This window comes from Canis lupus, chromosome 3 (assembly GCF_011100685.1).
Source record: "Canis lupus familiaris isolate Mischka breed German Shepherd chromosome 3, alternate assembly UU_Cfam_GSD_1.0, whole genome shotgun sequence".
NCBI lineage: Eukaryota > Metazoa > Chordata > Mammalia > Carnivora > Canidae > Canis > Canis lupus.
In genome coordinates, this window is record NC_049224.1 from 84,339,118 (window position 1) to 84,354,404 (window position 15,287).

The 15,287-nt window shown below is 51.9% G+C and overlaps 1 non-coding gene across 1 annotated transcript; it reads left to right on the forward strand.

Annotated features, from left to right (window-relative positions):
• Positions 1–236: 236 nt before the first annotated feature.
• On the forward strand, positions 237–309 carry TRNAS-GCU. The gene has a single exon. It is a non-coding gene; the product is annotated as a tRNA-Ser (tRNA).
• Positions 310–15,287: the final 14,978 nt, after the last annotated feature.

Consider the following 15,287-nt stretch of genomic DNA (forward strand, 5'->3'; position numbering starts at 1 on the left):
AAAGACCAGCTCCACGAAAAGATGTGTTTTTTAGGCCAAGCCTATATGATCAGAGAGTTGCATATCTTTCTGGTGAATTTTGTCCAAACACACACACACACACACACACACGCACAGACACAAATCGATCTAGATTTTTCTAAATCCAAAGCAACAGTTTCATATTAGTAAAAACCATCCATAGATGGTTGCTTGAGATAGTGTTGGGATAAGGAGGCAAAGAGAATTTTAGGGGCGCCTGGCTGGCTCAGTTGGTAGAGCGTGTGACTGCTGATCTCGGGGTTGTGAGTTTGAATCCCATGCTGAGCATAGAGATAAAATCTTTTAAAAAGAAAGAATTCTCATGACTGTTAGAATTCTTACGAAAGATTATTAATGTGGCTTTAAAGCAGATAAAGCGGCCCTAAAACTGGACAGGATGCTGAAGACTTGTAAAAACATAAAAATGAAACCCTGTATAATCACAAAATGGCAGAAGATAGAAAAGGAAAAGATGATTGATTAGCGTAAGACTAAAGTACATGAGCTTCTGCCCAAGAAACTCACTGAAGTGGATCATAGAAATTAAGCTCAGGGTGCCTGGGTGGCTCAGTCGGTTAAGTGTCTGCCTTCAGTTCAGGTCAGGATCCAGGGTCCTGGGATCGAGTTCTACGTCAGGCTCCATGCTCCTCGGGGGGGTTCTTTTCTCTCTCTGGCCTTCCCTGAACTCATTCTCTCTCTCTTTCTCAAATAAATAAGTAAAATCTAAAAAAAAGTAGAAGAGGAAGAAGAAAGAAAGAAAAGAAAGAAAAGAAAGAAAGAAAAGAAAGAAAGAAAGAAAGAAAGAAAGAAAGAAAGAAAGAAAGAAAGAAAGAAAGAAAGGAAGGAAGGAAGGAAGGAAGGAAGGAAGAAATTAAGTTTAGGCAGCAAAGAACGGCTGAGTCCTGAAAGAGACATCTAGGAAGGAGAGAAGGGGAAGGCCATGGGCTTCCTTTTTCAAGTCACCTGTGGTCACCTCTGGTCTCAGGACAGAACATAGGTATACTTTGCTCTAAACAAATTATTATGGATTGCATGTTTACCCCCTGCCCCCCAAATTCATATGTTGAAACCCTAACCCCCAATGGGATGGTAGTAGGAAGGGGAGGCCTTTGGGAGACACTTTGGCTAGATGAGGCCATGATGGTGGGGTCCTCTTGATGGGACTAAAGCCTTCATAAAAAGAGGAAGAGCTACAGGATCTCTCTCTCTCTGCCCTGTGAGGATGCAGGCAGAAGACGAGGGTCATCCGCTAACCAAGAAGCAGGCTCTCACCAAGACACCCCATCTGCCAACACCTTGCTCTTGAACTTCCCAGTCTCCAGAGCTGGGAGAAATAGATGTTATTTAAGCCACTCAGTCTGGGGCTTTTTTGTTATAGCCTCTTGAGCTGACTAAGACACAAAGCAAACACTCTTTCATCCAAAAGAGTGGGGGGGGGTGGATACAATATTTAGAATAACTGAATATTCTAGTTTCTTAAGATTTCTTACAATCCTTTATATTTGTTTATTTGTTTATTTTTTAAAAGATTTTATTTATTTATTCATGAGAGAGGCAGAGACACAGGCAGAGGGAGAAGCAGCTCCCTGCGGGGAGCCTGATGTGGGACTCGATCCCAGAGCCCTGGGATTGCACCCTGAGCCGAAGGCAGACGCTCAACCACTGAGTCCCCCAGTGTCCCTCTTTGCTTTTCTTTATAGTTTCCTAGACATTTTCACATGCAGTGACGGGTTTTACACCCTGAAATAGGCATCACCAGCCCCTTTTTGCAGATGGCAAAAACCAAGGACCGGAGGCAAGTACCCCAGATTAGCCAAGCCGTAAACTAGGGCCCCTTGATTTCAAATCAGTGCATATTACAGGGCACTGCAAGGACTCCGATTTGCCAGCGTATTGGTCGGTGTGTAACAGGAAGCCAGTGTTCACTCCAGACGGTGGAAATGGGGAGACTCTAATAAAGGGGTTCTCACCAGGTGTGGGCAGGGTGCAGAGAGCAAGCATGAAGGGGGTGCATCCAGAGGTCTGCAGCTGCGGGGAGTAGTTACCACCCCTGAGAGCTGAAGGAGACAGGCAGGACACAGTCCTCCCCAGTTGACGGTGTTGGAGCGGCGGATGGGAGTTGGGCTGCTGGGCAGGAAGGGCCAGTGACGGACACTCAGGCCAGAGGCAGGGGGAAGAAACACTGCAACCTCCCTCTCCCGGCCTTCAGCTAGCTCCCGGCCAGTCCCCGCGCTGGCCATCGAGTGAGTCAGCCAGAATGAGGTCATCCACTGGAGAGGCCTCCCCGGGCAGCGGGCAGGATGGCGGAGTACGGATCCCACAGGAGACAGGAAGGAGGCAGCCAATGAATAGGGAACTGCCGGCTCTCCAGCTTCATAAAGCAAGACCCTAAAAAAATGCTCACACTAAAAGTTGAACAGGATTTATACAGGCTTAGGCCTGTCATCCCTTACCTGAAGCTCTTTGGGGTCAGATGCATTCTGGAATTCACAATATTGCGTATTGTAGACAAATAAGTGCTCATGAACTATATATCACATAATGTCCCCCAAGACGAATCGGGGGGGGGGGGTACCCTCTACAACCCATTCCTCTGCCTGTGGCGAAAGGTCTGACTATCTGCTCTAGGTGGGACCAAGGAAGACAAATAACTTCTCTCCTCCGAGCCAGCTCATTTTTTTGCCACCAAGTGAATTTTGGAATTTGTGGACAAGGAATTTTGCTAGTGTTTTAATTTCCGGAAGGCACCCTGGGGTTTTGTGGCTTTTTATTGTCCTTATTGTCTTTCTACCGTCTTCCTCTCACTACCAAGTTATTTACAGATAGTTGTCTGGATTCTAGAAAAAAAAATGCAAACTGACTTCCTGTAGGCTTTTTTTTTATTATTATTTTTTGGGGGGCTTTAAAAAAAGCATTCATTTAAAATGAAAAGGACATGGAGAGCTGCTGTGCAAAAAAAAAAAAAGTCTCTGTCCTGGAAATGATTCACGGCAGGATCCAAGTTTAAACAGCAAGCACCCCGGATCCTTGCAGTTTGGCTCTGTCGACAAGGAGGGGAGGGCCGCAGCACTGGGTGCTGGGTGCCACTGGGTGCCACTGGGTGGCACTGGGTCCTGTGTCAGGGCCAGGGGAACATCTCCCAGCCTCTGTGCCCAGGGACGCCCAGGTTAGCAGAGCCAGGGAGGGGTTCATGGAATTCACTGGGGCTCCTTGGTGCTGATTTCGTTGGCAGGCGCTCCTGGCCTCGGAGGCCCTGAAAGACACGGTTCTCAGAACGACTTAGCAGGAAGCCTCACCCCTGAGCAGAGGAAGCGGAGGAAGGAAGGAAAGATGGCAGTGCTGGGGGTGGGGGGGCCGGTAGAGCAAACAATGACCAACGTCACGTGCCTTGGGACCGTGTCTATGCGGTCAGAGGAAGCAGCCCATGTGCGCCTTCCTTGCTGCCCCCAACCCTCTTCTAGGTGCCCTGCACTCTGCTGGCCCGGAAGGTTCCCAGGCTGACTCAGCAGCTGCCCCACCCTGGGCTGCCCCCCCTGCCCAGCTCCCCCGGCCCCCCAGGGCTTCAAAGCCAAAGCTCACCTCTTTGGTGGGAAGGGATCGCGGCCTTGTCTCCACTCTGGTGGCCCCGCCGAGTGGTTTCGGCTTTGCTCATGAGGCTCACCCTCCTTCACCTGGTGTTGGGGGGCCGTCTCGTCCCATCCCCCGAGTGAGCAGCTTTGTCGGCCCCACTGCCTCCCCCCTTTAGCCCGTCAAGCATTTATTGGAAGCCTCATGTGTCCGGGCAGCTCCGGGCCAGGCCTCTCGGGCTTCCTGCACCGCGGCTCCCAGTGGGCAAAGAGGGCCCAGGGCGGGTGGGAACACGTCAGGGGGACCGGGGACCCAGCCGGGGGTGTGTGATCGCGGGGGGCAGTCGAGGGGGCCCGGCCGCCCAGGCGAGTGGGTGACCGAGGGGTGAGGGGAAGAAGTGGCCGGCACAGAGGCAGCGCCAGGCCCGAGCCCGAGGACCGAGACATGTTCCGGGAAGTGCAGGGCCCGAGCTGAGCGGTTCGGGGAAGTCAGGCCGGGGCTGGGGGGTGGAGACGGCAGCGGGGCCAGGGGAGGCCCGGGCGGCACCGGCCTGATGGCGCAGGGTCCCGGCCACCCTGCCGTGGATCCCAGGGGGCTGGGCGGCCTGGGCGGATGCGGCACCCGAAGTGTGATTACCTGGTGTCTCAGGGCCACTTCCCGCACAAGCAGGTGCCGAGACCGGGATTCGAGCACAGGCAGGTGCGCTGGGAGGGGATCCCCGGAGCTGTTAGGGGCGGGGGTGGGGGGCCCAGGAAAGGGAAGGCGGCCACCGCAGGGAGCGCGGGCCAGCAGGTGGTCGCCACAGGCGGCTCTGCTCACACCTCTGGAAAGCTCTAGGATGGTTTTGGGGTCGTTCCATTTGAGGGGGGAGGGATCACCCCCTTTGCTCAAAGGGCATCAGGTCTCCCGCACCGTGGCCCGCCCTGCACGGGGCCCCCGGAGCCTTCAGCCGGAGGGAACCCGCAGGCGCTCCAGGAGGAGGCCACTGGGGCAGACAGGCCGCCGGCTCTGCTGAGCGTCGCTGTGCAGGTGGGATGACGTGGGCAGACACGGCAGGCTGGGGGTCGGGGCAGGCCGGAGGCGGCCCACCCACGGGGAAGAGGTTTGTGGGGCCAGGGCCCAGCTGAGATGGGGTGGGCGAGGCAGCCACGGGGGGGTGGGTGCCAGGGGTGCCAGGCACCCGAGGCCCGAAGGGGGAACCCCGGCCTCCTCCTCCCTCGGGCGGGGGGGACAGCCCTGAGGCCTGAGCCCTGTTTTCCGGAGGCCTGAGCCCGGCGCTCGAGAGCACGGATGCTCCCTGTGTCGCTGCCTTCCTGTGCCCGGCCTCCCTGCCCCAGCTTACCTTCTCGGGGTGGGGGTCGGTGAGAGCGGGAGCGGGGAAGGGGGTCCCCCAGCCCCAGTGTGGTCTCGGCTGGGAACTTGCCGCCCTGCCCAGGGACAGCTTGGCAGACAAGGCCCCGAGGGCAGAAGCACCGCGACCCCTCATGGCCCAGGCCCCAGCACCCGTGATGGGATCCCCCCGAGAGGGGCACGGAGGGGGGCAAGTCAGGAGCACCCACTCCACGTCACGCTGGGGCGCAGTCTTCAACCTGCACCGCCCAGATGGGTGTCTCCGTGGCCACAAAGCTCATTTGGCGGGGAGCGGGCCTTACGCGGCCAGGCCTTGCCCGTGGAGCGCCGTTCAGCAGGAGCCGCTGCCTAAACTGCTTTCTTTTGCCTCAAAATAACTGGGTCGGCGGAGCAGGGCGGGTGTTAGTACCCATCCCCTGTTGATCCAGGAGCCCCCACCTCAAAGGCCCGCATGCCTTCCCTACACTCCGTCCTCCCAGGGGCAGGGTTGTCGGGGCTCAGCAGAGAGGTCACTCGGGGTGTTCACCGTCCGTCTTCGTGGTCGCTCAGTCGGGGCTGAGTCAGTGACCCAACTTCTCAATTCCTGAAGGTCCCTGTTAGCATCAGAGGTCTTGGTTTGAGAATGATGGGACGGAGGGTCGACGTGACCTAGGTGGCACTACAGAGGGACCGGTGGTGCCTCCCCGCCACCAAGTCCAAGTGCTGAGATCCTAGGCTCCGGGGGCGATGGTATGAGGAGGTGGCCGAGGTCCCGAGTGAGCCCCGGCCTGGGATGAGTGCTACGAGGAGGGGCTGGCGAGGCCTGGGGTTTTCCTTCCACCCTGTGAGGACGCGGGTCTCTACCTGCCTCTCTGTGTGTGTCTTACATGAATAAATATATTTTTTTACGTGAATAAATAAATAAAATCTTTTTTTTTAATAAATAAAATCTTAAAAAAAAGAGGGGTGCCTGGGTAGCCCAGTGGTTGAGCATCTGCCTTCGGCTCAGGCTGTGACCCCGGGGTCCTGGGGTCGAGCCCCCCATGAGGCCCCTCATGGGGAGCCTGTTTCTCCCTCTGCCTGTGTCCCCGCCTCTGTGTGTCTCGCATGAATGGATAAATAAGTAAAATAAATAAAATCTTAGAAAAGAAAAGAAAGAAAAGAAAAGAAAAGAAAAAGAAAGAAAAGAAAAGAAAAGAAAAGAAAAGAAAAGAAAAGAAAAGAAAAGAAAAGAAAAGAAAAGAAAAGAAAAGAAAAGAAAATACATTTCTGTTGTTATCAAGCCACCTAACCTGTGGGACTCTGTGTGGGCGGCCCAGGGGGCTAAGGCAGGAGGCGCCACGGTTCTCTCTCTAACCTGGAATTTCATGGAACATCTGCTTCGGCAGAGGGCAGCTGAGTGCCCGAGTGTGAACACGGCTTGGACACCCCCCACTTTACGGGGGGAGAAGCCAGGACCCAGAGGGGCCGAGTATGTTGTTCAAGGTCCCCCAGCTGGTAGGGCCGGGCGGGCATCTATGTCCCACTGCCCTTCACCTCCTTCTGTGCCTTAGTCAAGGTGTCCAGGGGACTGTTGCTAAGAAAATCGATGCTACTTTCAGAAACACAACAAACGAGGTAAGCAGCCAGTTATGGGGGCCTCGATGCTACATGACCTGGCTCCTGCAGCGACGTGCGCGTGAGCTGCGCCCTCAGCAGCGGCTGGGAGCCTGGGCTCTGGAGCCACATCGCCATCGTCCCCCTCCAGCTTGTCATTGATCCCTTTTTTAAAATTTATTTATTCATGAGAGACAGAGAGAGAGAGAGACAGAGACAGAGAGAGAGAGAGAGAGGCAGAGACACAGGCAGAGGGAGAAGCAGGCTCCATGCAGGGAGCCCGACGTGGGACTCGATCCCGGGACCCCAGGACCAGGCCCTGGACTGAAGGCCGCGCTAAACGGCTGAGCCACCCGGGCTGCCCGGCTTCGCACTGATCCCTTATCCACCGTGTAACATTAGACGAGCTATCCCAGCGCCGACTGCCTCAGTTTCCCCACCATCGCCGTGGGGTCACTGAGAGTCCTGTCGCTAGGGGTGAGGCAAACGGTTAAGCGAAGCTCCTGGCGAAGATCAGCGTGTTTCTCAACCCACCACCCGTCCAGAGACTGCGGGGCTGGACCTGAAGGGGCCGGCGATGGGGACCGGAGAGCCCCCTCCCCCGGGGGGCCGGTGCTTAGAGCTCCCGGGTGGGAGTGCTGGGACTCGCCAGCAAGGGGCACAGGGCGGTGGGCCGGGCTCATCAGGAACCTATTTTGGTCTGTGGTTTCTCCGAGTCATTTTTATCTTTACCAAATGACCCCCTGGGGACAATGAGGCAGCTCCACGGCTAAAAATAGCCAGGATGTGAGAGAGGAAGTGAGAGGTTTCCCAAGAGAGGGCAGAGCAGTGCCTGCGGGGGTGCAGGGGCCCCGCACCTCGACAGGGTGCACCCCCAGCACCCTCCACCCCAGCCCCAGGCCCTAGTCTGGGGGGCAGCGGCTCTCCACCTGCAAGGCCATCCCTGCTCGGCCGCGAGGGTTTGCCCGAGCCCCTGACAACCCCCTGCGATGTCATAAGGAAGAGCCTGGAAGCGTTTGCCTCCTTGTCATGGCAGTCGGGGTTCGGGGAAGGAGGCGTCTGGCTTGTCCACTCACCCGCCCAGCGGTCCCCGGGGTTGTGTTCCCCTCCCCGCGCCCTCCCAGTGCAGCCTCGGTGGCTGCAACAACACGGATTCACTCTCTCCCGGCACTGGGAGGACCAAGTCCAGGTGTGGGCAGGCCCGTGGCCTCTCCGGAAGCTCCAGGGGACAATCCAGGCTGCCTGTCCTGTCCCAGCTCGGGGCACTTGCTCGGGTTCCAGAAGCCTCTGTGCCAGTGCGGCCTCTGGTGGCCCACGGCCTCGTCCCCTCCGTGTCCTGCCTGTTGTCTTCTCATGGCCTCTTCCAAGGACACCAGCATCAGACATGGGGCCCTTCCTAACCCAGTGTGATGTCGCCCCAGCTGACAAGATCCCATTCTGAGGTTGTGTGTGCCCACGAGCTTGGGGAGACACTGTTTAACCCAGTGGAGTGGCCTGGATATAAAGATGAGTAAGTCCCGCCCCCCCCCACCCCAGTGTCACATCCACAGGGGCGGTGGACACACAAGCAAATTAGTGTAACACCTTGGCCTGAACACCAGCTGATGCTTTAGGTTCACTGAGCACCTCCTAAGGGCCTGGACCTATTTTAAACTATGGCCCTTTCCTATCAGTGAACAAACAGGTAAGGAAAATGTGGGGTTTGTACGCGAAACATTACTGACCACAGAAGGAAATCCCGCCGTGGGAGCCAGCATGCGGAACCAGGGGGCCTTATGCTGAGTGAACGGAGTCAGACAGGGGAGGACAGACACTGCATGACCCCACTTAGATGTGACATCTTAAAAAAAAAATGAATTGATAAACACAGGGGACAAATTTGTGGTTTGCAGAGGTGGGGGGTGGGGGAAATCGGTGAAGGGGATCAAAAGGCACACACTCCCAATCATAAGAGACAGAAGTGACGTACAGCATGGTGACCACAGTGGAGAGCAGTGTATTGTGTACTGGACAGTTGCTAGGAGGAGAGCTTAAAGGTTCTCACCGTAACCCCAGTCTGTAGCTATGCGAGGGGATGGATGGTAACTAAACCTACCGTGGGCATCAGCCTGCAGCACACGCAGAATCATCAGGTGTACATCGGGAACGAATACAGTGCTGCGTGTCAGTTATAGCTCAATAAAAGAAAAAATTTAAATTAAAAAAAATTTTTTTAAAAAAGTGCATCTACACTCATATACTCGTCCTGGTAACCCTAGGAGGTAAGTACAACTATTACCTCTTATTTTATTTTATTTTATATTATTTTATTTTATTTTATTTCTTTATTTATTTTACTCATGAGAGACACAGAGAGAGAGAGAGAGAGAGAGAGAGAGAGAGAGAGAGAGGCAGCGACACAGGCCGAGGGAGAAGCAGGTTCCACGCTGGGAGCTGGATTCAGGACTCGATCCCAGGACCCTGGGGGTCATGCTCTGGGCAGAAGGCAGGCTCTCCATCGTCGAACCCCCCAGGAGTCCCTAAATAAATAAAATTTTTAAAAAGGAAAGGAAACTCTGGGGGGCATGTTAGAAACACAGTCCTGGGCCTTCTCCGACACCCACTGGGTCTTGCCAGACGGGCCCAGGCCTTAGCAGGCCTCCTGATCGTCCGTAGGTGGTAAAACTTGCTTTCAGGAAGCACTTCCTCTGGGCCAACACTTTACAGTCCCTGGTTTTTTAGTCTCTTGAGAATTCCGTGCGCTCCCTGCCCCTCCTGCCCCTCCTGTCCCCTCCTGCCCCCTCCTACCCCTCCTGTCCCCTCCTGCCCCCTCCTGCCCCTCCCGGAGGAGGAGGCTGCGAGCCCCCAGCAGGTGCACCGGGCCCCCCTGCATCTGCTTCCTGTCCCCCAAGGGGCTTCTCGGGTCCGTCCCACTTCCAGAAGAGCGGCCTCGGCCCCTTGCCCCAGGCCCGGGGAGCACGCGGCCGTCCGCGGATCTCCTCTTTGCGTAAATATTTAGATCGCACTGAACTGTGTCCCCTCCAACCTTTCTCCATAAAAATACATCTCGGGATCCCTGGGTGGCGCAGCGGTTTAGCGCCTGCCTTTGGCCCAGGGCACGATCCTGGAGACCCGGGATCGAATCCCACGTCGGGCTCCCGGTGCATGGAGCCTGCTTCTTCCTCTGCCTGTGTCTCTGCCTCTCTCTCTCTCTGTGTATGACTGTCATAAATAAATAAAAATTAAAAAAAAAATACACCTCGGCCTCTGGACTGTGTCCGCGCGTCGCGTTTCCAAAAGGGCTCCGTTCAGGTGCTGAGCACGAGGGTGAGGGGGGGGCTCTGCGCTCCCGGGACCCCCCTCCCCCCCTCCCCCGGCCAGGAGGGCGCAGCCAGGCCCCCCCCAGCGAAGCTCGGCTGCTCCCGGGCCCTGGGCGCCCCCGAGACTGCCTGGGGCGGGCGTGTCGCTCACCACCCGGGGATCAAACTCGGCAAGGATGAAAAAAAAAAAAATCCGCTGCTTGCTTTTTATTTGTTAAAATGACAATAAAAAGCAACAGAATAAAATAAGGGGGCCTTGGGGGCAGGCCGAAGACGCAGCAGTCCCTGAAACGCCACCGGGATTCATGCGAATCCACCGACTTCCAGAAAGTTCCGCCCGCCCCGCCCGCTGCGGCCCTGGGCCGCCTGCACTCCCCCGAGGACCCCGCGGGCCGGAGGGACTGCGGTTCCGAGGCCCGCGGAGCCGCGCAGGGAACCCCCCCGGGAACCCCCGCCCCCCGGGCAGAGCCGCTCTCCTGCTCCGCGTCCGTCCGTCCGTCCGTGCGTCCGTCCCAGGCCCCGCGGCCGCAAACCGCTGCAGACGCGGCCCCGGCCCTTCGGTTCTGCGGCTCCGCAAGCGCAGGCCCCAGGGGGTCCCCGCGGGGTCACCAGGGCGGGCGGCCCGGGCGGTGCTGAGGGTCCCGGTCCCAGCGCCCGCCCTGCTGCGGGGGTCGGGGGTGCGGCGGAGGCCGCGAGCCCCCCGAGCCGGCGTTTCTCCGAAATCGGCTAAGAAAAGGGAAATATTTTAATAGATGAATCGGGTTTATGTTCTTCCCGCCCCCCTTCCTCTCTCGTGGTCCGGCAGCCTCGGCGCCGCATCACTGGTGCCCCCAGACAACCTGGAGAGAGCCTCCCTCCCTAGTCACCCCTTGGGGACCCCCCAACTCGCACGTTGAAGTCCTGCCTCCAAACGCGGTGCGGACGAGGAGGCGGGGCCTCGGGGCGAGAGGGCGGGGTCTTGGGTGAGGGGCGGGGCCTTAGGGACGAGGAGGCGGGGCCTTGGGGGCGGGGAGGCGGGGCCTTGGGAGCTGCCGAGGGCCGGGCCCCCTGGTGGGCTTAGTGGCTGAGACCTTGGAGCGTCCCCTCAGGGCCCCGGGACCTTGGAGCGTCCCCTCAGGGCCCTGTGACCTTGGAGCGTCCCCTCAGGGCCCTGTGACCTTGGAGCGTCCCCTCAGGGCCCCGTGACCTTGGAGCGTCCCCTCAGGGCACGGTGCCGGTGCAGTCCAGGCAAAGGGCCTTTACCGAGAATGAGATCCGTTCACACCTTGAGCAGGGACTTCAGCTTCCACATCTGTGGGCAAGAAATGCCTGTTGACGAAGCAGCCCCGTCTGTGCTCTTCCGTTCCAGCAGCTGGAGGACACTAAGGCATTATCCTTTCACTGTTTTCCCTCCGCGTTCAGTGAATCCTCCCTAAACTTCAAACCACGCCAGTACAAATGCATATGAGTTTATCAATATTCTATTATTTTTCTAATTTTCTCGATCTTGCTTTTTTTCTTCTTCTTCTAGCACCTACTGGAATCCCTTTTAATTCACTCAGTCGAGCTCCAATTGATTCTTGTTAATGGCCACATTGAGCTCTGTGGCCTAGCAGTCCTACAATTTCTCTAACCCTTCTCCTGTAGGTAATAGTTTCCAGTTGCTTGTGTAATCACTGTCGACAATGGAGTCCATTTCTCTGAAAATATGTCCTTTAGGTCTTAAAGCTTTCATTCCTAAGGGAGAGATTCCTGGGAGTGCAATTTCTGAGTCGAACACGTGTGTATTTTTTAATCATAAAAGGTGTTGCCGTATTGCCTTCCAAAAAGATTGCATTAATACATATTTCCAACCAGAAATGGGCTGCGGCCCCCACATCCCCTCCAGCAATAGGGATGATCGGTTTCTGATTTTTCCATCCGATCAGTGTAAGCTGGTATCTTGTTGTGACTTTACTTCCTATCTCCCTGCTTGCATCTGAGTTTCAGCCTCTTTTCATACATGTGTTGGTCCCTTGGAATTGCCTTTTTTGTGAATGACCAATTCATATCCCTGCTCAGTCTTCTGCTGTGGTGCTTATCCCTGACTTGTTTTGTGAGAATTCTTTGTAGATTAGAGCTGTTCACCCTTCGAGCTCTGGGTTGCTCCCCAGGCTAGTGTTTATCTGTTCACTTAGTTTATGGTGTCTTTTCCAAGCCAAAGCTTCTCATTTTTATCTCAAATATGTATATATGTGCTTTATAGCTTCTGAATTTCCAGTCTTGATTAAAAAGCTCTCACCCACCTACATTTTACATGTGATGTTGCTCCAGTATTATTGTTGTTTTGATTTTTTACACTTAGAACTTCAATCTACCTAGAATTTATTTTGTGTATGGGGTAAGAGAGGGGCTCATTTTATTTGCTTCTGGTTGGATAGTCACTCATTCTCCCATGCTTATTTACTTATTTTTAAAAATTTATTTATTTATTTGAGAGAGAGAGTGTGAGCGGGGTGGGGGGGGGGGCGGAGAGCAGAGGGAGAGGGAGATAACCTCCAGCTGCTGTGCACAGAGACAATGGAGGGCTTGATCCCAGGACTCTGAGCTCATGACCTGAGCTGAAACTAAGAGTAGGACGCTTAACCGACGGAGCCACCCAGACGCCCCTCATCATAATTTAATACCTAATCCTTCCCCACTGGATTGAAAAATCACTTTTTAAAGATAGTTTTATTGATTTTCAACAACATGGATGGAGCTAGACTGTATAATGCTAAGCCAAATGAGTCCGAGAAAGCCATACTATACGATTTCACTCATACGTGGAATTTAAGAAACAAAATAGAGGAACAAAGGAAAAAAAGAGAAACTAACTAAGAAACAGACTCTTAACTCTAGGGAACACACTGATGGTTACCAAAGGGGAGGTGGGTGAGGGGTTGGGTAAAATAGGTGTTGGGGGTTAAAGAGGACATTGTCACGATGAGCACTGAGTAGTGTATAAAACTGTTGAATCCCTGTATTGTACACCTGAAACTCATATGATACTGTATGTTAACTATACTGGAATTAAAATTTAAAAACACAAAAAAACCCAATTTTATTGAAGTATAATTTACACACTATGCAATTCCTCCATCATTAAATGGTTTGAACAAGTCGATAGAGTTTCGCAACCATCACAATCCAGTTTTAGAATATTTCCATCACCCCGAAAAGTTTTCTTGTATCTGTTTACCCTCTAGCCTAGGCAACCACAAATCTGTTTTTTATGTCTATAAATTTGCCTTTTCTAGACAAGAGGAATCACTTTTGTCCTACTTAAAACTATAAATATATGTTCGGACTCTCTGTTTTGTTCCATTGATTCGTTTGTTTATCCTTCAACCCATCAGAAATATGGACAAAGAATATGAAGAGTTTTTGAAAAGGAAATACAGATGACTCTTTCAAGATGCTCAATCTCATTCCTAATAAGAAAGAAAAAAGAAGTACAAATGAAAATTATGCTGAGATAACATTTTTCACCTCTGAAGTTGGCAATAATCCTAAAGTTTGTAACGCACTACGTTGGTGAGGCTACGGGCAAACATATTCTTATTCATTTCTGGTAAGAGCGTAACCCCTTGGCATAACCCCTACGTAAGACAATTTGGCAATATTTCAAATGCATATTTCCGGCGATGGTACTTTTGGGAAATTATTCTACAGATATATTTAGGAGAAAAGACATGGGTACACACACACACACACACACACACTCACACACTCACATTGTAACAGTGCTTATAGTAACAAAACATTAGAAACAACCTCAATGTTCAATAATAGGGAATTAGTTAAATAAATTTATTGTGTATCTATACAACAGAACATGAAGCATCTAAGTAATAAAAAACAAAGAAAACTCTTAGTACTACAAAAATCTTGAAGATTTAATGAGTACAAAACATGATTAAGAGTGTATAATAGGATACCCTTTATGTAGAAAATATGGAATAAACAAGATTCTATATTTCTTTCTATCTGTGTAAATTCTGAAAGGATCTACATATGGTGGGAGGTTGGATGAAACAGGACAGATAGCGGACAAGGACAGGAGGGGTTTCCTGTATACTTTTTTCCCTTAATTTTAACTTATATTAAATTTTTGCCTATTCAAAATTTTTTCTTAGCTATTTTCAAGTGTTTATCCTTTTGTATACAAATGTATCCAATTAAAAAAAAAACAAATGTATCCAATTCTCACCTTCTCAACATTGCTGGCCTTCCAATTGTAACTGCATTAAATTTATATCTTAATTTTAAGAGAATGGACTTTTACATTATAATTGTCTTATCAACCAAGACTGTTACGGTTTCCATTTGTTAAGATTTGGGGCTAGACACTTGATAAGATGTTACAATTTCATTTAGGTGTCCTTATTAAATTAATTTCTAGAAAAGTTTTTAGTTTAATGTGAATGAAACATTTTTTCCCGTTTATTTTTCAGGTGCTTATTGCCAGAAGACAGAACATTCAACTCTTTTATTAATTATAGTAATATTTTATAAGATTATCTTGGATTTTCTAGGTATATGACCATATCATCAGTAGTGAGGTACTTTCAACATTTACATTAGTTATTTCATATTCCTATCTCAATGCATTTGTTAGAATCCCAAGACAATGTTAAGTGATAGTAATGACTATAGCCTTCTGTTCAAGTTCCTGATTTTAGTGGAAATAGTTTTAGCAGGGACGCCTGGGTGGCTCAGTGGTCGAGCGTCTGCCTTTGGCCCAGGGTGTGATCCTGGAATCCCAGGATCAAGTCCCGCATCGGGCTCCCTGCATGGAGCCTGCTTCTCCTCTCTCTGCCTGTGTCTCTGCCTTTCTCTCTGTGTGTCTCATGAATAAATAAACGGAATCTTAAAAAAAAAAATAGTTTTAGCATTTGCCATTTAGGTTAATTCTAGGTTAAGCCACATGCAATTGTTGTTTTATAGATCTAAAAGAGCTGGACATTGGTGATTTCATATGACTCAATATGAATATTTGCTCTTGGCTTCCACACCTCTTTTGCCTGAAGTTTCTATTAGAAATGGCTGCTAAACTTTATCAACTGTGTTTTGGGCTCTTGTTGGTAGGGTCCTTTGATTTTTTTCTCTTTTAATATTGTGGTGACTGTTACATGGGTGACACTAATGAACTACACTCCCCAGTATTCCTACTTCTGTGTAGTTTTTCATGTGATTTCAGCCAATTGAACATTATTAGCAAGTATGATGCAATCAGAACTTGAAAAGTCCTGGAACAATGAAATTGGTCCTCTTAGGACACCCCCTTCCCTGGAAGCCAGACACTATACGGTAATGAAGCGTGGGCTGAATCACTAAATGATGAGAAGCTATCTTGGGTGTTCTGGCCCTAGCTGAACTCTTGGCTGAAGAGAATCACGAATCAGTTACACTGCGTGGAGCAGAACTTCCCAGCTGAAACCAGCCAAACACAGAATCACAAGAAATAGTACATCG